The sequence below is a fragment of the Anopheles stephensi genome, chromosome 2, assembly GCF_013141755.1.
Source record: "Anopheles stephensi strain Indian chromosome 2, UCI_ANSTEP_V1.0, whole genome shotgun sequence".
Lineage (NCBI taxonomy): Eukaryota > Metazoa > Arthropoda > Insecta > Diptera > Culicidae > Anopheles > Anopheles stephensi.
In genome coordinates, this window is record NC_050202.1 from 45,259,130 (window position 1) to 45,286,026 (window position 26,897).

Sequence of the window (26,897 nt, forward strand, 5' to 3'; positions counted from 1 at the left end):
TGTTTCTTGGTGTTGCGTGAGTGTGAGGTAACTCTGGCGCTTTTTCAGAACGGTTAGAGACTTCAACGAGTGAAGCTGTGCTGCTCGCTGGTGCGCTGCGTGGACCATGAATCCAATACAATTCCGCCGTCCGTCAGTTGGAAGTTCGATGAAGTAAGCAAATTGTTGTAGCAGCTGTCGTGTCCTTATACTCTTCGTAGTGGTCGTTTTCGTACGATGTCATAGCATGATGGCTCATCATCCTGACCGAAAGTCAGCGATGCGACAAATGTGCCATATGAGCCTGAGGACAACGGTTTTCCAGGCACCCTCGGTAAGTCGCTATAATTCTCGTGCGTCTAGAATACGCTAGCCCTCGTTCAAAACCTGGCGGGAACCAGTTCTTTTTGCAGCCAACAGGATCTACAGGACCTTCACTGCATCAAGCCAAGCCACACTCGTCGATGCTGTTCTAAGCAGCGCCTTTTTCGAACACGGGCTCAAAATAGCAGCGGGACCTTGAACTTTCGAACCAAAGGCTCGGCTGGTGACAGGAGCGGAGAGTCCTGGCGGAGGCATATACGAGGCCGAGGAAGAACTCACCCCATGCAACCGAAATGTCGCTGAACGCAGCAAACGAACCCCCGACAACGATCTTTACCGTTTTGTTGGTTGACAAAAGAAAAAGGACCCCGCGTCACAATCGGACCTCCTGATGGTGAGATGGTATGCGTAGACAGCAGCAGCAGGACCCTTCCATCGTTCAGCCCTTGGGCGCATGGATGAGCGACTGAAGGGGGACGCACACACATCCCTTGTGTTTAAGTGTGGTTTGCTGCCTTTACTTCGGCCGCAGGAGCAGCAACAGACGCGATCGAGGTCTGCAGCTGCATCTATGACGTAAAGGAGTGCCTTTTCGAGAAGGGGAAGACACAGCTCACCGATCTCTCGTCCTGTGGGTCTACGAAATGCGGAGGGTCGCTGGGACGCCAGCAGAAAACCTTCAGCTCACACAACATCAGTTGCTATTGTGCGCGTTTGGTTTGGTACGCGTCTCTCTGTGTGCGTATGTTTTTTTTCTGCTTTCCGTTTTCGTTCGTTCGTTCGTTAGAGCCTCCTGTGGAAATATCCCGCGGAAACGCGGCAGGCAGGCGACGAATGAGCGTGCAAGGGATAGCGAAGAATGTTTGTAAAGGTGGTACACACCCCACCGGCTTGAGGTTGATGTGGAAGGACTCAATCAAGGTACGGCGCGACCACGACAGGAATCAGCATCGTTCGTCGATATGCTCGACGATCCCTTTCCCGGTCGGTGCGAGGATTTTGTGCAAATTGGAAGGACTCTCGTGCGTTTGTTTCGCTATCATAGGCCGAAGAACACGACATGCTCTGTATTTAACAGGGAGAAAAACTGGGAAGTTCACCAGTGGGACAACAAGAAGAATAAAGGGGTCTGACGCGGTTGTTAGAGCCGGGAAAGCAAGAACGCACATCTGCCTGCGTCTGTATATCGTTCTAGCTGGGCTACATCGTCTGGAAGGATTGTAAAGAGGACTTATCAACTTTACCCAAGAAGGGATAACGGGGACGTTTAGTGCGTTTGAATACCTTTCATTAGACAATGTGACAAGGCAGGATTTTGCACACAAAAAAACTACCAATGCCTTACCGACTAGAAACAACGAGGTCGAGGACTTTACAAATTTGTTTTTAACCAAAGAATATTTTGATATAAACAACGAGTTTTGTGCGCCTAAGGTTCAATATATTAATGTTAACAAAACTTTGAGCAGATATTTCTGAATAACCCGCTCGTGTTGACCGAACTTATAAAAGCCACAGTGTTGAAGTTGAATGCCACATAATTGAAACCGGAACACGGAAACCAAGACCAATCGAATTTTAAATGAATCCTTTAGAGAATTTAAAAACTATGTTGTCGATTAATGAAAAATTTCATGGTGTTAAAAACGCTAATAATCGGTTATTAAATCAACAGGCTGTAGCTATACCCTAATGCTATAATTTCCGCTTCAATTACTTTACTATTGAAATTCCTTTGCTCTGATCATTCGAGGACAAAATATTTGTACCTATTGCTGTTCACAATAAATTAAAAGATTTGAATTAATTATTGATTACTAATCTTGAACAAACAATTCAGCAATACAGATCATCAGAAGAATCTTCAAAGAATGAAAACTATCTACCAAACACGCTTTCAAACCCAAAAAAAGCCATTCGCGACACAGAGCTAGCCGATGCAGCTGTTGTTTGATTGCGCTACTCGTGCAGTTTCATCGTGGAACGGCATCGCGGGCAACCCCTTCAAGTGGTATTATAATAAGTCCGAAAAGGTAAGGGTGACAAACATTTGGGCATCATTTCCTTCGTCATGTTACACAAATGTTGCCAGCTAGCACACACATTTACAGAACCACGCATCGGTGTGTGGAGGAACTCGGCAAGCGGAACCGCGGTGTACGGGCGCGTGCCCATGCGAATGAAGAAGAGACCCCTCCTCGCTCGGAGATGCTTTTCCGTAAATGTGGGTTCTTATCGTCAGTTTAACAACGCTTGACGTGGTGGAAGAGGTCAGCAAACGTAAAGGTGTGCACAAAAACGTAAAGTTGCGTACGCCCCAGAGTTTGAGGGAAATGTCGTGTGAGGAAGGAGCGCCCTGGAAAGCCCTGCTGCTCCCTCCCTGCTGGTTTCGTTGGTTGGTTCGCTTCTTCATGATTGTGATGTTACCTCACCTGGAAAATCGGGAAACTGGTAGCGTGGACGCGTGGCAGGCACGCGTCAACAGCAGCAACGATGCGCTTCACAAGACAAGCGGTTAAAGTTAAGCTCGGGATGGCATTTGGTGAAGAATGCCCCCTGATCGCTCGTTAAATTGTAGTGTTGTCGTTCATGAAGTAAACATTTAAGTTTGCGACAAATTTTTCGAAATTATGCTAAAATTCAGCAAATAATTTTATGATAGTTTAATTGTTATTTACGGATCTCCGGACTATCCTTTGCAAGGACCACATTGACACTGACGCTATAATTGGGGACTGGTATAGAATTGGGGGATACTATCAAGAATATAAAATATCGAGAAGTTTATATTGCGCTTTATCTTTATCTTAGCTATCGTTGTGAGATCGCTACAATTCGGAAAACGATAAGCATGACACACTTTTATTCTTCTAAAGAAGACACTTAAACCCAGTGGCGGATTTTGCGCTTAACCATAGACACCCTAAGCAGAATGACACTTTTAAGTGATAAAACTACCACATAGATTCTGCTGATCAGAAGCGAGGCCTTTGTGCGTTTGGGGAAGTTTGAGCTCATTCCGCTTCGACCGCTTGGTACGGGTAATGTTAAACTAGTCACCGTTTGAGCCTCAAAAAAATGGATGATATTCAAAGAATTAGCAAAGGACAAGAAAGGCATGCCCCTAAAAAAAATCGAAGCATTATTTGTTATTTGTTTAGTAAAATATTTACTTGATTTTTGTTGACTTGTATCACAGTATGTGTTGTAATTAATTAAAGCTTCGTATTATTAGCAACAGTATATTAAGGCCTGGCATTAGGTAAATATTATAGCACTAACATTCTTGAAATTCATTATAATCATCTTCCTCCTTAGAATCAAAGATGTCACTTACACACCAAAAAAACGATTCTGACAATTAAGATTGCAGAGAACGGAATTCAGACAATCACTCAATTTTGTATGACAATTCAATTCCCCTACATCTAGGTCACCCAACAGTATCGTGAAATTCATCCGATTTACAATCAATTTTAAAGGGAACCAGCATAAAAAATAGAAATTATTAATTAATATTCGATACAAGGTCTCTGTTGTGTCTGATGTTTGTATTACTGAACTGCATTTGACCCCTGGAACTAATATAGGGTCGTGAAGATAGCCAAACAAAGTCCAATGACTCAGAGTCTCCTATAAAATAACCCACCAACATCATGCGAATTTACCAACTGTCCCAGTCACGCTACGAAGGATTATCCCTTTCCATTTTCCAAAGCGGAAAGCTTCTTGTGCTGGAGGGACACAACAGTTCAGAGTATTTGCTTAGAAAGCCACCGTAACAATAGTGATTGTTCCGATTCGAGCACCTTGAGAAACCAAATTGCAACAATGGGGGAGAGAAGTTGGTGGTGCTAAAGCAAGAAATGCAAAGCTTCAATCCGGACACGATCCTTTCCTTTCTTTGCTCTAGCGGGATGAACAAAAAGGGGTGTAAAACCTCGGATGTGTCAATGAAGATTTCGGACCCACGTCACCGATCGTGGGTCCATCATATGCGTCCGAATTTGTTTCCCAGCAATCACACTGGGAAGAAAACGAAATCGTCAATAAAATTGAGAATATTTCAATTCAATGGCTGAGAGACCACGGTTAAGGAGGAGGATGAGGTCGAGGAAAATAAAGACAGACGGAAAATAAAGGATGTCCTTCTTCTTGCTGCCTGCCTGCCTGACTGCATGTCGGCTAGAAAACTTATACTTGCAGGTACGGGTTGTCGGATCGTTCCTTGCCGAACCCCGTTTTGCGGTTGTGCAAAGAAAAGAAGAACGGAAAACTTTCGCCAAATAATTTGCAAACCATCTCCGGACGGTGAAGCGGAAGCATTATTTACAACGGACTAGGCACAAGGGCTCAAGCACGGTACGGACAGCAGACGAGTGAACCAGTTGGAGAAGATTGCAAAATGCAAGACCAAAATAAATCTACTTAGATGAACAAAAATTTGCCAGCTACTTTATAAACTCTTCGGCCAACGTTTTGTCTCTACTCTCAGGCTGCTAAATGGACAAAGTTTATTGGTTTTGATTTTTGGGGGAAAATGTTATTCATAGTTCTTTTTTTATTTTGCACTCTTTGCGTGCTACAGAACAACCTCAAATGTTCATTTCGTTGATGAAAAAACGAACGATTATTTTGAGAAGTTTTTTGGTTTTTTTTCTTCTATGCAGCGTTTATTATGCTGGTCTGGTCCAGCAACCACCAAGATGCTGGTAGGTCTCCCTTTGTGTTGTTGCTGATTCTTCTCGACACGACACAAACCATCTTGGACAGCGATCGATCATCATCGTCCGGACCACTGAGCTTCCGAACACAGCCAGAAGAAGACGTTGACACACACAAAAGCAACCTAAATCTCAACCGAAACCACAACCAACCACGCTGGAAAGACGGTTTAATTACCATGAAGAAGCTTGCACAAAACAATGTCGATAAGTTTCCACGCTTCATGGCGGCGACTGCGACCAAACGCGGTCGAAAGAAAGGAAGGGAAAGAAAGGTAAGGTGGGAAATGTGGCGAGCTTCTTCTTTAATGTTGCTAACCAAAGCGTTTGGTTGTTGTCGAGTTTGTCTTTTCGCTTCAACACCCCCGAGGGGTTTTTCCGGGGCCTTTTTTTTTTCTTTTGGATTTCGCACGCGAAACCGTACCGAGGCGGTTACACCAGTCTCGGGGCAAGGAAGGCATTAATCCACTTTTACACTCTTGAGACGCGCCCCAGAAGACGATGGTCGGTTGCTTGGCGTTACGAAAGAAAGGCACTTTAGCCGAGCGTGAAATCGTCTGTTGAATAGCTTGTTCGGCCAGCCACGTCGCTCAAGGAAAATCATTCTTCCAGGATGAGAAGATATCCTTCTTCTCGTCGTAGGAAAACAAATAGAACCCTAATTGTACTTATCCCTCCCATGGAAGGGCGGGACGAGATAGGACAGGGAAGGAACGGAAACGCGAGAACTTTTGAAGATGTCTTAAGCGTTCAGATCACAAAAAAGGGAGACAATTGATGGTTCATAACCTTGCCTCAGTCAATGCTAGAACTTGGGTGCGCCTACAACCTTGACGCAAAACTTCCTTCCACACCGAAGGATTTTCGAGAAGTTGGGGTTTTGGTGTTAATTAGAGAAATCTCGCAAGAAATAAGCGCCGTTTGAAGAAATTTGTTGTACCAAACCACAGTTTACCATTTCAAGGACGCACACAAAAAACGGACGCCTCGGCAACATTAGCAATTTGATAGCCGTACAGATTGATTCGTTTAACATCTTCACCCCAACAAGTGAAGTCCTCGCTGAAGCTGTACGCAAGGCGGAGAAGTCTATCGTCCTTTCGATAAAAAGACGTGGGCTAAGGAAGACAGAAGCGAAAGAAGATTATTATTATTTGTACGTCAAACAAGACTTTGAAGAAGGGTCGAAGAAGTCGTCATCGTCGTACTGTTTGCCGTTCATATCGCCACTTTAGCAAGCCATATCCTTAGGGGATAAATTGAGATTGTACTGTAGTCGGTAAGGCAAGGTAGTTTTCCCCCTTTCCTTAAGAAAAACACCCGATGTGCAACAGGTTAGGAAAATACACAAAAGACCGCCCAAAAGACGGGGTCACGGGGGGCCGTGCGAAAGACACTATTGACACTCTCAATGGTAATGAGAGCTGTGTGTGCGGCGCCACCCTTTTGCTGTTTAGCGGGTGCTCGTGGGAAAATTCCGGAAGTAGTTGATATCCGGTGTTTGCGTGATTTGTCGCAATGCACCTGCGAGCAACAGTAACAAACAAGCCCACAAAAAAAAAGGGAAAATCACGTGGGAGTGTTCTTTTACGGTTGGTGGACCACCCCTACCTAAAACCCCGGAATAGGTACCTACGTTCACTTGCTTGTTGACGACGACGACGACGGCGATGGCAAATTTAAATATTTCCGTAAATTATTCATGAAGCCACCACCACATGCATTGTAGAGAGCATGTATGGGAAAATCCCAACGACCAGGGCGAGGGCAAACGACAATAAAGCAGAACCGCAACTAAAAAACTCGATCACACATCGCGGCCTTTTCGGCCTTTGGGGGTGGTGACTTGGGTGTTTTTCTTTCGCCAATCAACCATGAAAGTGGCTTTTACTACTTGGGCTCTCGTCGGGATAGCAGCAAGACGTCTCCTATTGATTGGCTTTTGGGGACTAAAATCCTTTCCCGGCACGCATACACACAATGCCCACATGTCTTTCGGTGTAGGAAAAATTAAATCAATTAAAGTTTGTCCTCAAACTTTGACATTCCTTCCCACACATGCGAGGTTCGGAACGGATATTGTCTTGGACGGCAAACAAAATGCTGCATGTCTCGTCTCGGAAGGAAAAAGCTTTACACATGCTCCTTCTTATCCTCCTACTTCTACTGATTGTACCCACCTCAGGCTCTGGCCTGAGCAAGTCTACAAGTAAAGTAAAAATTTTAATTATCTTCCCTTTTTGGACGAAATTGATTAATGACTATAAGAATTTCCTGTCAGTGTGTGTGTGCGAAAGAGGGCGCAGGCAGACAGCAAGCAAACTTTGTTGTTCACAGGAACAAAAGGATATGGAACCGTATACGCGCGAAATCGAGCCAGCGCGCCTAAAAGAAGGGTGAGGACCTGGTATAGTTTGTGCGCCCACAGAACGGGAAACTGCAGGAAACAGTAAGTCACAAGAAATCATGGGAAATTCCTTTACTCTCTCCTCTTCCTGATGTTGGTGGTACGGGTGTTCCGCTCTGGTAAATATCCTGTGAATTGGAAGGGAGGCTTAGGTCCCGCGTATCCTGCGTATCGGGAGTGTCGCTATTCGAGTCGCCTGAAGTAATCGAAAGCATTGGGGGAATTTCTGTGCGGAGAAGTTACATTTTAATAGCCGCATTTTTTATTGAGACGCATATTTTTGCAACGACGAGTTTAACCTGAAAGTAATGAATGTCCAAAACTGTCCAGAAAATATAAACATCTCTTAATAATTGAATACTGTGTGTTGAATACACTTGAACGTAGACGACACGGCATTAATTTATTCTAGCTTTTCCGCCCTACCCTGAACAGCGTTTACCTCCCCTCGCTCCCTCCCGAAGGGGCGGATACTTATCTAATTTATACAATCCGAGCGGAACTTGACGCTTCCGGTGGAGAAATAATTGAAGCTGTTCCGCAAGTCAATCTCCGAGCTATCTAGCTCACCCAGCTTCGCATTGAGACGCCACCAGATCACTCGGTGGTGGCCGGATCACGTGGCGCACCCTCTCCTCGATAGTGGGGACGATGAAGTTTTTTGTTCATGTGTGTGTGTGTCTGTGCTACCTCTCGCTCGCCAGAAGTAATTACCATTTGAAACATCCATCAACAGAAACATCCTCCTCCGCTGAACCTGTCCCGGCAGAATCAATAAACCTCATCACTGGGTTGGAGAGCGAGGAGGGCGAAAACCCCCCCGCGAGTGGATGCTTCCAGAGCTCGGCCAGGTCTCGGACACTTGCTGCTGCACCCATCCACCCTCCCCGGTAGGGGCGAGAGATCTCGAACTCGATAGAGAACACGCTCGCGCGCTCTTAATAGCGTATGGTGCTGCTGCGCCCGTGTTGTAGGTCGTCGTTCCGTTTCGCGGACTACTACCCGCTGGCACGATCGGGGCCAAATCTCTAGAATCATATCGCATCATGCAATACTTCCTCTCGCATCCGGTGTTTTGTGTGCAACAACATCGGGTAACCCCTTTTGCTTGCCCGGTCCCTTACACATCGCCGGAGACCCTGGGCACGGATGCGAAGAACGATGAAGCACGGCGAAACGGCACCCATTGTGTCCGGTGTGGTCGGTCCGGTGCTGTGTCCAAAGTGCGCAAAGCTCCAAGGGTGAAAAAATACATGTCGCTACACCCTTCCACACTTGTCACAAAGTGGACCTACCTGCCTAGCGAAATCGTTCGCTACTTCCGATTCTCTCGGCGGTACACACTTCGCGCATCGCTGATCGCCACGAATCAACGCGCATATTATTCTAGTTCTCCCACTTGACTTACTGTGTGCGCCACCGCCTCGGGTTTGGGTGGGAGCGGGTGGGATTTATTTACCTACTGATTGGCCGATGCGCGCCTGGGGGAGGTTGTTGTATTGTCGCCAAACCCTCTCAAGCTGCACGGCGAAAAGGCGTCATCGTCGTTTCGACGGATCGTTCACTCGCTCACACATGCCCGTGTGGACACTTGTTTGTACATTGAAAAGTGTGCATTTAAATCGCGTCTACCGAACACGTTGAAACGCAACACTGACTACTGGCAGTGTACACACTACCGCGAGGTTGTTTAGCTAGGTTACTTTACTTTACCCGCGGACGAGCTTAATAATCATTTTCGTCGTTCGTCACACACGCGCAAAGGATGAAAAAAAGAATGGAAAAGAAGGGGAGTCGGGAGGTGAGGGGGCGGACAAATAACATCATTTGATTGTCATCGGTCACCCTGAAGTTCCGTATAAAATCCACGCTCAACGTCCTCCCCCCCCCCCCCCCCCCCCAATAGCGGAAGCGGCGCGGGTGGTGGTTTGGTTCCGGCCCGCCAGACCTGCCGAGGCGTCATGATCTTTCGACAGTAGTTCCGGTCAATTTTTACTTTCCCTCCCGAGTTTTGCTACTTTACATTTGCTTTTTTAAAAAAGGCCCCCGATTGGACGGTGAAAAATAACTTCACCCAGTTCGTACCACACACGCACGCAGCAGGCAGAGCTTGTAGGTTTGGTTGGGGGCCGCTCTCGTTTGTATTTAGAACCGAGGCGAAATTCGTTCCGTTTGAGAATTGTACTTTTCATGCTAGTTTGGTTGTTGTGATGTGCGCCAACTACCCTCTATTTTTCTGAGCGCCCCCCGCCCACCCAATGTCTCGAGCAGCCGCGGCGCGTCCATCGACATTTCGACATGAGGTGGCCTCCCTTCGCTCAGTTCTGAAGTTCTCCCTACCCTTTTCTGGGGAACCGAGTCAATGTGTGTACGGGGCAGGCAGGTGTGGTTTTTTTCCATTCGGATGGAAAGGAGGGCGCATCGCTTCGCGCTCGGAAGTTCGGAAATTGCAATCGGAAGTAAATTATGGCTTTAGAGAGTTCTTTTCATTTCCCGTCACGGATTTCTGAACTGGAAGGGAAATACGTCGCTGGACATTATGAGGGTTTTTTTCTCCTCCGCTTTTGTTATTGTAATGCGACTCTCTCGAGGTGAAAGAAACCCAGACGGATCAGAATGTTCTTTCCACCTTGAATCTTGTTTTGTGTAGGTAATGAGTAGCTGGCGGGCAATATGTTCACAACCGGTCCTTAGAGTCAAACAGATAATAATAAGCTCTCAGGCTGGGCATGGATTTAGTCAAAAAGTTTATCGATAAATTATGCATGTTTGAAGAGGAACAACTTTTTAAAAATGGCTTCCAAAATCCTGATAAATTCTAAGCTTCTCAAAAAGCTAGTCAAGGATGTCAGAAATGATAGACCAGGACCTTTGGAAGTTGAAGTGCCGTATGGAAGGAAATTTAAAAAAATATAGTCAGCGTCTCCGAGTTGTAGACAATACGGCTTCAAGCCATCATAATTAATAAATAAATAAAATAAAAATCTCTGAGTTGTGGGAATCTAAGCACATTTTCAAGTCCTCTCATTGTGTCTTTGTACCGGAAATCCCCAAGAACTGCTTAAGAGTAGGTTTAATTAACTCTTATTGACATCTTGATAGGTGTCTTGTCATTCCAAAAAGAATATAATAAACACAAAATCCTCCTAGTACCCGCCATTCCGGCTACTCTACTAGGGCATTCGCAAAGTTTTCCACCGTATCTCGTCGTAACTCGTCCTTTTTATTGCGTCCTGTTTTGTACACGCATTTCAGAAACAACAAAAGCTACCAACTGCAGGTGAAACAGTCGCGGTGGCAGCTAATCAGCCTACTCCCCTTTTACTTTCAGCTAACTCGTGCTCACTTCTCTGGCCTTAGCGCGATGCACTCTGCAGTGTGGAAATTGCATGCACCTTTCATGTGTATTTGATGCCAGTCCGTCCTTCCCCAGGATCTACCCCGTTCAGGCACCCACCCTATTGGATGGACAAAAACAATGACCAAACGGAGAAAAGCTGTGTATTGTTTCCTGTGTTGCTTGCCTGTTGGTGGTGGCTCCAACCAGGTGCCAAGGTCCGATGGTCGTGGAGAGGAGATTGGTGGTGATGGGTTGTGTGTTGAGATTTTTACAATTTAGCAAAGAGTGTACAAGGATGCTGTTGCGGCGGCCACCAGGGTTTTTTTTTGCATCCGAAAGGTCCATACAACAACAACGCTCGGCTCAATTTCCGATTGTTATCGTATTGATATGCAACCCCATATTCCGAAGGTGCAAACACAAAAGCGAGACTAGCGCAGGATCAAGATCGTAATCGGTGGCCACTGTAGTGATGCAAGCGGTAGCACTCGCCGGTCTCGGTTCTATTCTGATGATTGCAATCGTACTCTTGGCCACAGGCCGCTTTTCATTGCCCCATCTATCGATACGGTTGGTCTGATAGATTTGGAAGTAATGAAGAAAATATGCTAATGGAAAAGAGCAGTTGGATGGGATGCGGCTGCAGCAACATGCACCGACCTGAGGAGGTGGTCTTGCTTCTTCTTGCCAGTGAACTTTGTGTGCAGCATTGTGTGGTGTGCGGTCACAAAAAACATCAAGGAGTTGGGATGGCTTGCCTTTTTTGTACTTGTACTTGTACTTGCTTGCATGCCGCCCTCCTGACGGGTTGCAGCAGCAAGCAGTTGGATTGATTCAAAAAGGCTATTTCTGCAACATCCATTTCGTAATCATTTGCCTGTGGTTCTGTGGAGTTCTGTGTGATTAGAAAAGTTCTGGATTAGTTTCTTAACCCCTTTTTTGCCACTCTCTGGGTGATTCGACGAACTGGTCAGACGAAGGTCAGGCGAAGGGCCTGACTCAGCCGGCAGCACTACTCATGCTGTGTTCTTTTTTTCCAGAACGCAACCAGGCAGGCGGCAGAAAGCAGTCAATTCTTGCTTATTGATTACGAATTAGATCGTAGCCGGCATGACATCTCATTTCTCTACATGAAAAGTGGAATCGAAAAGAATAAAAAGGCTCTGCTCCCTCTCTTCAAACAAGCCAACTGATTACGTTTTTGTTTGCGATATTCACACAAAAACACACACACACACATGGCAAAAGAGCTCAAAGGAAAGGAAGCTTGTGCTTCACCTTTGTGGCATGTCGTGAGCATTATTTAAAGACCCATTTCCGGTATGGTTTCCGCGTCTATCAGTGTCACTTCGGAAAAGACACTGCGAAGCGGCCGAGCGGACGTCGACTATCGTGTATCAAGTTGAAGTTTTACTGACTGGAGCATTTAAATCACACATCAGCAGCTCGTCTTCATGCTACACATTATTGGCGCACGGAAGCACGAAACCTTAGACCCTAGTGTCTAGCTCTCAAGCCGGCCCAAGATACGGATCAATCAAATCGTGCCAAAAAGAAAGCCTCCTTCCTTTCACGCCTGTGTGTTTCGCGCGGTAGGGGAGGTCGCGAAGGTCCTGCGCTCCATACTAACTAACTAGAGCGCGAGTAATCGGGGTTTCCGTGACGTGAAATTAAGGCTCCTGTAGTTCTCACTTGTCAGATGTGAAGCATATCGAGACGGGGTTTACTTCTTCCGACTGGAAAACAATGTATTATTGAGCTTTTACTGCTTATTGTGTTAAATGTGCAAATACAATTCTTCGGTGCGCCGAATTGAGGTTAAAATTAAAAAAATAATGCTAGACAGCAGTGAGTTCCCTACCCTCTGGGTGACAATGTAGACAAATAGAATATTTTTCGTGTGGCCATTTCCATTCAATACAAAAAGGTTTACAGCGTTACACAACCGATTGAGAAATCATAGCTCATTGTCGGTGTCTGGTCCATCATCGTACACAGCACATTGAGGGTGGGATGGGCCTGAGATCTACCTTAGGCGCGTACTGTGTTGTTCTTCCCCTTAGGTAGGTACATACATAGGGATGTGTGTACACTACACAACGCTCCCCACCAGAGTATTGTGATTTGCCGGTGCTGCGAAGCGAGTCGCATTCCACCATTCGCTAAACCTTGCAGTAGTAGTAGCCGTTCAAGCCGTTCGTGAACGGCGATTCGCTGAAAATGCGCCGTTTGCCCTGAACGCATGAATGATCGCATCTTTTTGTCGTTCTTTGCAGCAACCTCTTTTGCAGCAACCCCTACTCAGAGTCACATCCTTGAGCAGCATGATCGTTGAAACCCAATGCACTTCAATACAAACTCCACTCGCGAGCGATATTGATACTCATGTTGAAGAAAAAGTCGTTCAATGGCAATATGTCTATCTCTTGCACTGAATGGCCGTTCGTCTTTAGTGAAACAATTGCCGCGATAATATGGCGGCAATCTTTCTCCAGCTGATCGATCACATCCTGACAGCATTAAAAAAGGATATAAACTGGGCATGAACTGTTGCACAAGGAAGGCGGCGGCATACACAAAACAGCGCTTAACCTCTTGGAGGCTCTCTGTCTCTCTCTGCGGATCATGATGTGCACACTACCATTGAAGCACTTTCATCAAAGTTTCGCCAACACAGAGAAGCGGCCTTCTACTGCGTCCGTGGCATCGGCAGAAGTGCACACTCGTGAGCGAACAAGCGCAACGCAAAGCATCGACATCCTGCAGCAAATTGGTGTAGAATCCTTTATTGCACAAGCCCAACCGGTGACCAAGAACGGCTATGGGGGGGGGGGGGGGGGGGGGGGGGAGCAGGATGATGATAAGGGAACGGGGACGAAGCACAGCGATACGATAAATTTGCCTCGAGAAAGAAACGTAACGAACGAACATCAAATGATGCATTTTCTTCTTGCTTTCGAGGTGCTGTTTTGTTTTAGTTTTTCAACCAGCCGAGTTGGTGGAGTCAAATTCGAGTCGATTTATTGATCCTGACCTGACGACGACGGTTCTGGTCTTTTAATGTGCTGCAGCAAAGCGAGGATGAATTAATGAGAAATTTTCCCCAAAAAAATCAATAGCGCTTCGGTTAATCATGGGCCGATTTTTGCCTGCAGTCTAGAGAGAACCTTTAAAGGGGGAGGGCCTTCTCCTACGGGAGGAAACTTTCGAGGAAGACAGGCGCGCGCAATGCAATTAGTGCTTTGGGGTTTTTTGGTGCGATGCACTTTGGGAGGGAAAAATTGCTTCCCAAAAACAAGCACTTTAGTTGCACTAAGTAAAGAAGTTATCGAAGTGTAAAAATGGTATAAAAACAAATGAAACATCCCCCTGGAGAGTGAAGGTACATGTGAGTAATGCTAGATCGTAATTGTTGATTTTCTTTTCAAAGTACGCCCCTCTTCGCTAGGGTAACAACCTACCCGAAATCGAACTTAGATGCACCACCGGTATGGTATGGTACATGTGCATTAAACAACCTCTTAGTAGCCGACCTATCCTAGGGGGCACGATGGAACAAAAAAGAAACGGAAATTTAATTTACCAATTTACGCAAAGGAAAGCATTTCTTTGCCGCTTTTCCCCGTCTTGTTCTTAGTCTTGCACGAATGGCGAGAGAATAGAGAAAAAAAAAAAAACAGAAACAAACAATCAACTGCAATCAGTAAAATTATCGATGCAACTTCCAAACAACGGAACGTATGCTACGTAACCGTGAGGTTGTGCTCCTCCAGTGCTCCTGATGTGGGAGGGGGGGAGGTAGCTGACAACGGCGGATGGTGGAGTTACCATGACAGTGGTACGCGTCGCCGCTTTTCTTCTTATCGACCGGATGCCATATCACACATAACCTGTCATTGCATGTTGGGCACATGCAACCGCGGCACACTACGGTGGCCCCCGGTCCCCACGTACGGGTGGTGGGGTTTAGGAAATGTTTTATTTTCATTTCGATTTTTCCAAATATTTAGAATATCACTTCCACACCGACCATCGGTGGTGAAAAGTAGGTAGCATCGGCGGGAAATGCCCGTCCAAAGTGTGCCGCATTCGCGTGCAGAAACGATTATCGAGCTAGGCGAGCCGAAATGCTCAAAGGGCAAACCCAATGGGACATAGCAGAGGGACAGGGGTAGGAGGGAGGAATACGATAACATAGTGGTTTATAATTTATTTCTTGTCATCGACTGCATCACATGCATCAGCGTTTAGTGGTATAGTGTTGGGCAAAAAAACAATGGGTGGTAAGACCGAAAGAGCGGGCAGGAGGAGTGTGATTTGTTGTGTTGCAAGGCTATAGAGTGAAAGGTTAGTTTGCCGACAGCATTCGGCTTGTCTCCTCGAGAAAGTGACGACAAGAGGATGTTGTTTTGGGTTGGGATTTTTTTTTGCTGTTGCGTGTGTGTTTGTGTGTTTGCATTTTTCGCTTTTTTGATATCTTTAGAACCCATATGGTTATCGGGGTTGTTGTGTGGACGGGTTGAACAAAACTTCAAACAGTCGTAGCAGGTGACCCGCCACATGGTGATGGTACAACCGGGCTCACCGACATAGATACAGAGAACTGGCATAGGAGTTATCCTTGTGTGTTTGCTTGCGATGACGACCACCAACGGTGGTAAGGTGAACATAACCTCGATGAACTCGGGGGCCCATTCACGTCATCTACGCCGTTAGCTTATTTAAGATGATGGAACGCTTCGTGTGATTTCGCTGTCACATACACTCTTCTGCTAAGCGGAGTGCGTCTTTCTTCAATCGCAAATGTCACAACAACTGGGTAATGCATCACACCATTGTCTCATTGCATCGTAGAGAGAGAGCCCCTTTTAATGCAATCAAAACATCAGAGCTGATGTCACACAAGGGACGTATTATTGTGGTGCGTATTACGCTAAAGGGCTGCGCTCGCACGTTTACTTCACATCTATCATATAATTGTAGAGGTAGCAGCATTCGTGGCACTCGTGGCGGATGTACTAAAATTCGGAAAAACACTATGGTCTATGGTTCTAAACACTCACCTGACATCAGTGGTAGTGTTCGGCCTGGTGTCGAATATCGGTAATATTTTGTGGAAGTATCTGTAAAAATCATAAAACACATTAGTGATATACAGCAAATCGACAGAGTTGTGTAATCGGGTAGGTTAAAGAATGAGAATCAAGAGAACGTTTTATTTAACAAAGTATAAACAAAAGAAACAGACTTTTTCGATTTTGAGATGCAAAACTGAACTCTTGTATTTTCACAAACACACATACACACAAAAGAAAACTCATAAAAACATTAACGCCGAATTCGTTCCGATCTTCCGCGATCTTTAAGCCATCTCCGACCACGCAGCAGCAGCAGTACCAGCGCACTCTACCGGCCAGTAGGCAAAACTAGAGGCAGAGGCGCCCTCTGTTGGCTATTTGCGGAGGTTGTGCTTAAATTTCATCATTTTCTGTTTTAAATTTTCTTCCTCTTCTTTGCTTCTAAGCTGGTGCGGATTAATTTTTTTCCATGGAACCGCCTACTTTTTTTTTGCAAAATTAACCGTGTACAAAGAAAAATAAATTAACCAGTGCGTTGAGAGTTTTGGGTTGTTACTTGAAATAAAATAACACATTATAAACTAAAATTACACTTAAAAACGCCGCCAATTAGGAGTAATGTGTAAAACGGAAAGAAGGAAACTATTTATGGCTTATAAGAAAAATTCATTTGTGGCATTGTTTTTTTTTTTGTTTTTCTTGAATGATACATCACCATATGGGAACTGTTCACACTAATTAAATACTGTTTCTTCTTCTTCTCTTCTGTTTGCATATTATTGCCTTTGTAGATGTAGCAGGTATGCATTTTTTTAGGATATCACAGTTTGGTTTCTTCTTTGTTTCTTCTTCTTCTCGGTTTCTTCTTCTTTTTTCTTCTTACTTGTTGATTAACTTGCATTCAAAATTAGGCCATTTTTTCTTCATTTTCGTTTTCTTTTTCTTTCTTTTTGTAGTGCCCATTATCATACATTACACCATCACTAGCTCCACCATCACCGCCACTATCTTCCCCTTTCTCGACATATGCCAACGATGCTGCTCCCTCGAAGACGTTTGGCCCGGCATAACGAAGACGTAACATTTCGCAACACGTTCGACGATTTCAAAGAAGCGAAGGATTATGGACAAGGTATCCAGGGTCTTGCCACAATCCATACTTCGAAAAACTAGTGCCTGACAGCCCCCTCTCGCGAAGATTATAAGGTACAAACGATACGCGTAGATTGAGAACAGATTTTACTACTCCCCAAAAGACTTCTCCTCCAAGGATTCTCCCTTCACTGGTCACGACCGAACGTTAAAAGCTATTCGTTTGCCCCCTCCGATCTCGAACGGAAAAGAGCCGGTCATCGGTTTCGTTCAGTAAAAGCTCGAAGCTCTTAATGAACCCAAAAATAGAGAAACACTCCGCAGGACGGTTGATACTGAAAGACTGTAATTTAGTAGCTCACTCTGCCAGTCGCAATGCGATTCGAAACCGTGCCGAGGGGTGCAGAATATAAAGGTTTCTGGCCAAGCCGAAAAATGAAAAGAAGAAGGTTTCGCGGGGCATCTTCGATTGGTCTGCGAAGGATCGGTCGCTGTTGCTATACGGTGGGCTAGCCTGGGAAGGATGTGGAATGATCACCTGTTTTAAGACTTTTGGCACGTACCGGTGGTAAAAGGACTTTATCACGCTCACTTGCACTACGATTGCACAGTCACTAGCTGTCCTTGCTGCGCTTGGAACTGGCATGGATTCACACATAAACACTCGGAACACTCACGCACCACACACGACGCACAGACGGAGGAGGAGCCTTTCTATGCTCTGTGCGTCTTCGCGAAAAAAAAAGGAATTCGTTCACGAGCACTTACTTTCTTCTTACACTAGTGCACTTGCACCAACTGGTGTACACTACTACCGGAGCACACACGCACTCTTTTTCTTTTGGGACCTTCTAACTTGAAGGTTTCCCAACACTCTCACCACGAACACACTACTCCGTTGTTGTGAAAGATTGTTTATCCTTTCCTTTTCCGCACGCGCTCTAGCACTCGCACGCGTACTCGTACACTTAGATACCCGCGCAATCACTTATAAGATGTATTGGAATGATTTGTTCATCCTCTTACATCAACATCCGGTTTAGTTGTCCGTTTCCAACTGAGTTCTCATCGCGTTTGTAAGCACTTTACACGTTTACTTCACAATTCGGCAAACGGCATAACTCACGAATCAATGTTTTTTTTTGTTTGGTATTTATGTTCAGCGTGTCACAATTTTTTTTCATATGTGGCCAGCGCCTAGTAACAGCTCCACACAATTCGCCACCCACACTCATGCTCTACACACACACACATATTCCAAGCAGAACTGCTTTCTTCACTTGTCTTCTCGTATATCTCGAGAAAAACACTGTTCCTTGTTTTGTTGTGCTGTGCGGCGATACGGTTTCACACCTTTTACATCAGCTTTTCCACTCTCTCTTAGCCTCAGTTTACACTGCCTCTTCTTGTGCTTCTTCTGTTGTGTATATTTGCTTCTCGTTGAAGACGTTATCTACGCGTAACTATGCTTAAGCTTAACCCCACATATTATTTAGCTGTTCACAGTTGCGGTCGACTTTTCACTTCCTTAACCATAGAATTCGGTGGTGATGGTGGTTTGGCCCACGACACTGCCGCGTCGAAGATGTTGCGGGAGGCTGTTTGACGCACTCCCTGTAGGGCCCCAAATGATGGCTTTTTGCAGTAGTAAAAAATTGCTCGAGTAGTGGCACTACTCGTCAAACGAAAACTCGTCGTCGGGGGGAGACACCAAAGGAAAATAACACACGCCACGGCCCGATGATGATGACAAACCGGTGGTGCATCACCGCTGCTACTACTACCGCGGAAGCCGCACGTCTTGGTGCAGGGTCGTAGTAGTGAGTCGGTGTGACGTGTGGGGGAATAACATGGTTCAGGTTGATGCTTCTGCTTGATCACACATCCAAAAACAACACCAACTGTAGTATGTCCGTGGTTCGTTTTCGCGTCGAAATCAATCACGGGACGGTAATGTCGATCGATCATGCCACTGAGCACATATAACACATATACACACACAGCACTCCAAGAAAGGTAGGTCGAGCCTTTCGGTTTGGTCTTGCACGTTAAAGTTTTTCGCGCTTTCTTTGGCAGCGTTTCTTTAGGGATATACGCGGCGTGTAACCTAATCAATCGGCATTATCACATTCCGCCGGCTGATGCTGCAGCTGCTGCTTCTTTCGGCGTCGCTTGTTACTAACGTTAGCGGTAAGGGTAATTTCACATAATTTTTCACTCACGGGCACACGTGAACGCGGGTGCACATTGATTCGCAACCTTTGAACGCAATTTGTTGAACGCTTGCACTGCCACTTCCAATCGCTGCTGAACACCAAGCAGTACGCCGGCATGTTGCTGTTGATGATGCGAGAGGATCCGATCGGTTCGCGCTGCTGTTGTCCACCAGAACATAGCTTTTGCAACCGATGGTGATCGATTCTGGTGGTGAGATCTTCCACAGATCCCCTTGCTATACACGATCGAATCCTGGTTTCATGCTGACGACGGCGATTGGTTTGCAATGTCTTCTTTTTTTCTCTATTCTACTTGTCCCGTATTTAGATCCGTATTCCGGGCGTGGGACCACTGCCAGATAGCTCCACAGGATGAGATGTGCAATGTAAGGAACGCTCCTTGTATGTACACAGTCTCGCTCTCTGGATGATGATACTACACACACGTTACTGATGCATATATGTGTTGGATATATTTATATCAGCTTTTATACAATGTTCTTATTACAAGAGTCCGCTTCTTTCCGCTGTTTGTTTGTTTGTTTGTTTGTTTAGCAAGAACACTTCACACACACTGTTTATATAGTCGTTTTATATAATTGTTTAGTGACCGGTGCGCTTAATGGAACGCACCGAGCAAACGAAAGAGTTCGAACGGAAATGCATTGGTAAAATGGGGGATGTATTGTATTATGTTAAAACCAAGAACAACTGTTTTCTTTAACGTCGCAACACTGACTCGACGTTTGCGCCGCCACCATCCAGACGACCGGCACTGATGATGATGATGTTGCTGTGCTGTGGCGCTGGGACGATGCTGATCGGCAACACTGTTCCGCTGACGATGGTGATGTTGTTGGTGTTTCGGAACATTCTTATCACTTTCGGACGCAGCGCGTTGGATCTTCAGACTACGTCCTTTCGGTTTTTGCAACACACACAGAGGGTTTCTCACTGGGATATACAACACCGGCTAGATGAGACTGCTGCTGCTGCTACTGCTGTGCTGATGATGCTCACTCACTATCACACACACAGAGACACACACACCCGCACGCACGCACTGTTTCGAGTGGTTAAACCGAATTCACCTTTTACTGGTCACGACGCTTGGGACGACGTGTCGGCTGCAAGGATGTCTCCAACCGCGATTCCTTGTGCGCTTTTTGCTGATGTTGTAAGTTGATGTAGTACTCGCTACTACTGCTGCTGCTGCTGTGTGTGTGCTTTGTTTTTGCAAGCTTCTGGTTTTCGTCTTCTCCCGAGTATACTGAGTGTAGATTGAGCTGAGTTTCGATTTCTGCTATGCTGTTATGCTGCTATTTATGTTGTATTTGCGCGCGCTTTCTACTCCTTCTTCGCTTCCTTTCTGTTGTTGTTGTTACACACTGTTGTAAACACTGTTTCGTTTTATGGTATACGGCTTCTTCTTTTCACAATAATCTGTGATCACTGTTGTGTACGGTTTGTTTGTATTTTTTTGCTCTTCTATTGCTGCCTTCGATCCTGGTACTGCCTGGATGACGAAAGAGATGGTATTGAAATTGTTTTTTTTTTTTGCTTGAAGGTGTTATTTTTTTCCAAAATTTGATTTTCCTTAAACTTCGTTTTAGACTTTTGCTTTAGATGCTTTTCATAATTTGTTTTTTTTTTTGCTACACGGAATTCTTTCCCCCGGGGGTGCGCTTCACTGGCACCGGTCCGAACCGTAAGAGAGCCGAGTTAGATGTGGTACTAGCGTTTCTGAGACCAACTGATAATATGAGGTGTAAAGTGTCCGACAGCTTCAGAGATTCCCCCCCGTAAAACTTCCTTAGAGCCCGGAGAGATGCTTCTCCTATCTCACTCGCGCGCAACTAACTTCTTGCACCCTTGTGCAAGCCGGGTTCACAGAAGTGGCCCTCTGCTCGAGCTTCTCTTTCTCGAAGACAACGACGACCACGACAAACGATCCCGACGACGTCGGCGACGACGACGACTTTTAACCGAAGGCAAAAAGTAAGCTCGGAGGATGGTTCCGAAGACTTTGCATTCCACCTTCGATAATCGCCCCGCCACCCCCCGTCCATCCGTTTGGTCTCGATGTCCTGAGGAATAGAGCAGTAGCCGAGAGCACGAGTCCACTCCCGCCACCCTCCACCCAATCACACGTACACTATCATCTATCTTCGGAATCCCTATCGTGCTATCCTAGTTCTACTGCCTACTGCTGCTTCACGTCGTCGTCCAAGATTCTTCACCAGAGAAATCCTTGAATGGTGATGGTGGGTGGACGCACTGTACCGGCGCGGAGAACGCTCCGATGCTCGGTCGGTATGGAAGCGGATTGCACACTGAGCGATGTCTTCGTCTTGTTGCCGAACTTCTCCGAAGGAGATCCACCACCGACAGGCGCACACACACACGCATACAAGGGTAATGCCGATAAGCAAGAACACCCTCGCACACGCGCGTATCCTTCTGTGCGCGCAGCACGTGAAGAAAGGGGGCCACGGAAGGAACCAAGCGGGGGCAGGCCAAGGGGTAAATATTTAGCCGAAGAAGAAAATTACACTAAATTTTATATAGAGAAAATTTCTCGAAGGGGTGGTTTTTCCATACTGTGTTCCGCCACCTTACCACATGCTCCCTCCCCGTTCCCACCATATCATCCACGTCGTTCCTTGGGCGTCCTTGGGCGGGCGCGGGAAGTCTGAAGAAATATATAATAATACATATAAAATGGGGAGGTGTAGGGGAGTGCGCGCTATTACAGGTTGTTGCCGGGAAGCACATGGACGGACAACACCGATGGAGGATGGTTCTTCTCTTGAGATATCGTCCTCTTCGGCAAATTCTTCAAATTGTCTTCTCCTTCGCAACTTTTATCTCACACGGGTTTTTTGTGAGTTCTCGCGCATTTCCTTCCAGTTTTGCTCAACTTTGTCTCTATCACAAGGACCTCATTTTTTATCCCCGTTTTCCTACTCTTTCAAGAATCTTGACCACTTTTACTATCTTATGGGTCTACAGTATGGGGTTTCTCTTTGGTTTTTAACTTGTGTTTGTTCGTTTTAACGGACTTCTAAATTCGATACGGAGAGCGTTTTCTAAGCAATGCACAATCTAAGCTAACACAATTGTCGGAAACACAATTTTCCCACTCAAAATAGCACTTAATATTTTTTCCACTACAACTTGTGCACAATATCCTTTACACTGTTTGTGTTTTATTTTTCTTGTTTTTAGCATTTTATCACAAGCACGTGTTTTTCTACGGTTCGAACCGGTTCATCGCCGGTTATCGGGTATCGTAGCCGGATATCAAGCAAAACGCGCTCCGGCTACAGTAAATCCGTACAGCACCGGCACACTGTTTTGCTTTTCCATTTTCTGTTATTCGATATCCTCTTTTCTACGCGCTTGGTTCTGTTGTTTTAATCCTTCAAGCTTGTTATTGTTTTTATTTATCCGAATGCGTTTTTTTCTTCGTTTTTCTAGCTTTTTGTTTTGTTATTTCGTTCAAACCGCGCGCAACCGAAGATGTTTTTAATTTTGCAGCAATCTCGTCCGACTTTTGGCTCACGACTGACGACGACGACTTGAGAACCTGGGGAGCGCCAACAGTTCCTTCCTTTGTGTGCACGGGCTACACACCACGGGAGGGGGGCAGTGTCGGCGGGTGTTTCCCGGCGGTCGGACGAATTTTCCTCGGACTCGTGTTTCCCAGTGGTAGAGCAGTGGTAGGAGAGAGTATTAGAGAAAAAAGACGGCCACGACGACGACTGCATCTGTATTTGGGCGACGACGACTCCAGGTCGTCCCTTTCGTACCAATGCGCGGCATATACGCATCTCTGTGCCCTATGGTATGGGAGGACACATTTCGGGTCGCCTTCCGCGCTGTCTACCGTGTACGCGACGCGGGCGACGTTTTCTTGTCCTTTTTCCTCGCTTTTCTCGCCGTCCGAAAAACCAGCGTGCGCTTGTATTGGTGAGCTCCGCGAGAGTGCTCATCGAAAGCGGCCGACGTGAAAATAGTCGAGTACATAACCTTCACCATTTGATTCGCACGCGGCACTCACCAGCATAACCCGTGTGGCAAGGCAGCATCTTCGGCTTTCACCCTGCCGAGGGGGCGGTGGCGTTGCGGGTGGGAGTCATTTGGGTGAGAAGACACAAATATGTGGTTAAGCACACACGCACACATACACACCACATCCCCCGCCACTTAGCCGGCACATCAGGGAAGGCCGAAGGGACCTAAGCTGCTCATGCGCGCTAGCTGGGGCTTGCCGATTCACACAACATCTAATGTACACCACCACCACCAACGTGTGCCTACCTAGCAAAATCCCTTCCAACGGATATCGCCAACTAACTCGGAAGGGCAACGGCAACGACGGTATTCCCCTTACCCTAATCTACCCCCGCCCGGCAAGAATATGGCGCTCGGTCGGATGTTGTTGTGGAAGGGAGAGAAAACTGGACCACGCACCCCTTATTTTCGTCGACCAACGGCACGCACACAAACGCGCGAGTTCCTGCTATATACACCACGGTGCATGACTTTCTCTTTCCCTTGCACGGGCGGACTCGGGGTTTTGCTACTTTCACCGCTTCCTTGGCCTTCTCCTTAGAGTAGTGCGGCTGGACTGTAGTGCGTACAAGTTAGAATCACTAAAACTTTCTATTTTCTGCGCAGCTTCGACTCCCTCCCTCTACACCACCACTTCTGTTCCATGTACGCTTCTCGGCCTCATCTTTGCCGCGCTTGCAGTGGAATACTGGTGGAACTAAACTTTTCTTTGTCACTCCAAAGCATTTTCGGGCATTAGCATTAGCTTCCTCTCTCTATGTATTAGCAATTATCAGCCCATTCCATATGCTGCCCGATGTTCGGCGAGCGACGCGATTCGATGAGGTTCGGCTTTCCAAAGGGGCATACACATGTGCCGAAACGGTTGCTGCTCTTGGTTCACAGAATGAACTATTCGGGAGCCTTTTATTTTGCATTCTGACACCAATTCTTTGCCCACTGCTTGACGGCCACACGATGGAGGAAGTTCATCCTTCTGTCTTACGTTTTGGGGTTTTGCTTTTCTATTCATAGCGTTAATGTAATTAATCATTTTCGTTTTGTTGATCCGCTATCGCCTGGACCCTACATTGAGGCCGTTGACATCTGATTCGGATGAAATTTGGTGCCTTGAAGAAGGTTAAAAAAGGGCACATTGCATGGTGCGATGGATCGGTTACCTTGACACACTAGTGAATTAAGGTACTTCGCTGACTGTAGAGGCGAAGAGCTATTGATCAGCATTCAATTGAATAAGCCAAATATCCAAAGGCTTGTTCGGAGCCGTTAGATTTTGCCGTTAATATCCCAAAATCTTGTAATCTTGTATTAAAGTATCTTTAATATTCGCATCGCAATTTTAACAAAGATTAATAAAATCGTCTAACCCAATGGGCGAAAAATGCGAGATGGTATCTGATAAGAAAATCTGAAAGATCTTATCTAGCATTAACATTGAGTAATAACCCGCAATTTTAAAAGTACTCATAGTGGTTCCGATCATATGGATAAGAATTTCCTTTGACAGAATTTAACAGTAAAATCCGACATATTTGACAGATGTACTTAATTAAACATTTAATCAGACTGATCTATTTAGATGAAGGTTGATCCTTCGCTGCGTTAATAGTTTAATACAAATGCATATTTTCTACAGAAATCAACTAAAATTTTCAATTAGTAAATGAATTTCAGGTGAATGAAAATTCATTGCTAAAATGACTAACTTGACTAATTTTCCTTCCTGCCTGAAGAAAATAATGAATAAGCCAACACACGATGTAAACCACCAGGCGCCTCCATCGCATTGCACGATCGCGTACTTGCGTCGTGTAATAAAATAGGTTTTCGGGTTGTTTCTTGTAAACGTTGTTCAGATGAATACAGTAAAACCGTATGAACAAGAGATTGATATATTTACTGTGCACAGATTACGCAATATTATTAAAATTGAATTCTTACCTAAGCAAAAGGCTATCTGTTTACTCCTTTGTCTGGAACATTTGAGTCACGCGGTTGCAGCCAGAGAAGGTACAGTAAACGGCACAACTGAACGGTACACGCAAAACAGGCACGTCAAAACAAAACCGAAAAGTAAACCAACCAAAAAGAAAACGCTCACGCTTCACAAACTCCACCCGACAGCAGCACTCGGTTGCTCAGAGCTTTTTCGGGGTTGCCACAATAAAATCTTCAAAACTCTTTTCGTTGTCTTGCGATTACGAATATCGATCGCCGGTGTACGCGATCAAGGCTCCAAAGAGACACACACGCTGTCTTGTGGCAGGCTGCTCGCGAAGATCCCATAAAAGTTGGCAGTTTGACCTTCGTTTCGTTCGTTGTATATCACATGCGCCTAACTAGGGTATGTGGAGACGTTCACCAAACATTTTCATTTCACTTGGTTTGGCGGATGGCCATAAGAAATCACTGAACACTCTCGAAGATCGCATTTTAGCTCCGAAAAAAACACATCGTTGCCGAGGAGTTGTCGCCGCGATGCACAGGCGAAGAACTTTGCACTTCAGCGGACAACTATTCCATCTTGAGCGTTAGTCCCCACAGAGCTCTGCGCATGGGAGGCACATTGTAAAATGCTGGTATATTCGTAGCATTCAATGTCACAATCATCGCGCTGATATGCTTGCAATGCAGAAGGGGCTAGCAATCCTCGAAGGCCGAATATCGGCATGGCATGATCTTAGAAGCCTTTCCTCACTGATGCAAAAGACGTGCACTGGGCTCGATCACTGACCTGCTTCCGGTGAAGATCGCGAGAGTGTGCGTACACACCTTTGAAGTCACTGCCAAGATGTGGTTTATGCATATCCAAAGTATTCAGCACAGTACAACACACACAAACACTGCCGAACCAAGGGGCTAATGGAACTGAGGAGCTAGATAATCCCAAACAGAAAAACGACGTTCAATGTCTTGACGAACACTTGCACACGCACATTCACAGAAACACGCGCGCACCTTGTAGCAACTGGTTCGTGGGCAGAACACTTTCCCACTGACAAAGAACGCCGCCACCAGGAAGGTGGTTGCTTTTTCTTTTCCGAATCAACGACTAACGACTTGCGATCTGCGATCCGCACCCCTACTCGCACAGCAAATGTAATTTGGGAGTTTGCTTTTGAATTTCACATCTTCCAAGACACGGATTCCGCACACACCGCACCGCCATGAGAGAAGGGAAGAAGAATTAGAATTTCGATTCCATTCAGCACACTACGATTTCACTGCAAGACTGACACTGGCCGAAAGACAGCGGTGTTGGGGCTGATGCTGATGAGGATGATGTACTTCCAAAGACATGCGGTATATTTCCTCAATTTGCATGGTTTTTCTGCCAAACTGGAGCACGATTTTTGGAGCCTGGAAGCTTCGCGAACTTGAACGATTTCTGCCTAAACGGTTTTTGGTTTGGTTTGTTTTGTATTGTCACAACAGGTCATCCGAATCCTTAAGGACACATTTTAGCACGAGACCAGTTTTGCGATAAAAGGTAAGGAGAAAGTTTTGTTTGATTGATTTACTTATAATGGAAAAAATAAGAAATTTGACGCCGGTATTTTGGCATCGCGCGACGAACGGCGATAACACGCGTATTAACAACGACGCTAGAACAGCGTGACTGAGCGTCATTATGCGCTGGAAAAAGAAACACTGACCGCT

At 45.8% G+C, this 26,897-nt stretch overlaps 1 protein-coding gene and 2 long non-coding RNA genes across 9 annotated transcripts in view; 2 read left to right on the forward strand and 1 right to left on the reverse strand.

Moving 5' to 3' along the window:
* LOC118506885 overlaps positions 1–16,914 on the forward strand; it is a 78,777-nt gene extending 61,863 nt beyond the window's left edge. For 2 of the 3 annotated variants that reach the window (XR_004905568.1, XR_004905567.1), the window contains exon 3: positions 10,766–11,121. This is a non-coding gene — a long non-coding RNA (uncharacterized LOC118506885). Of the gene's footprint in view, positions 1–10,765; positions 11,122–16,808 lie in introns of those variants that run through there. The other variant, XR_004905566.1, reaches the window with a different exon arrangement.
* The window catches only part of LOC118506883 (homeobox protein prospero-like), a 102,308-nt gene that overhangs the window by 53,328 nt on the left and 22,083 nt on the right, over positions 1–26,897 (reverse strand). For all 5 annotated transcript variants that reach the window (XM_036044649.1, XM_036044648.1, XM_036044647.1 and 2 more), the window contains exon 2: positions 15,838–15,897. The gene's annotated coding sequence lies outside the window, so the exon portion shown is untranslated. The remainder of the gene's footprint in view (positions 1–15,837; positions 15,898–26,897) is intronic.
* On the forward strand, positions 32–2,110 carry LOC118506884. The gene is made up of 2 exons (XR_004905565.1): positions 32–313; positions 381–2,110. It is a non-coding gene; the product is annotated as an uncharacterized LOC118506884 (long non-coding RNA).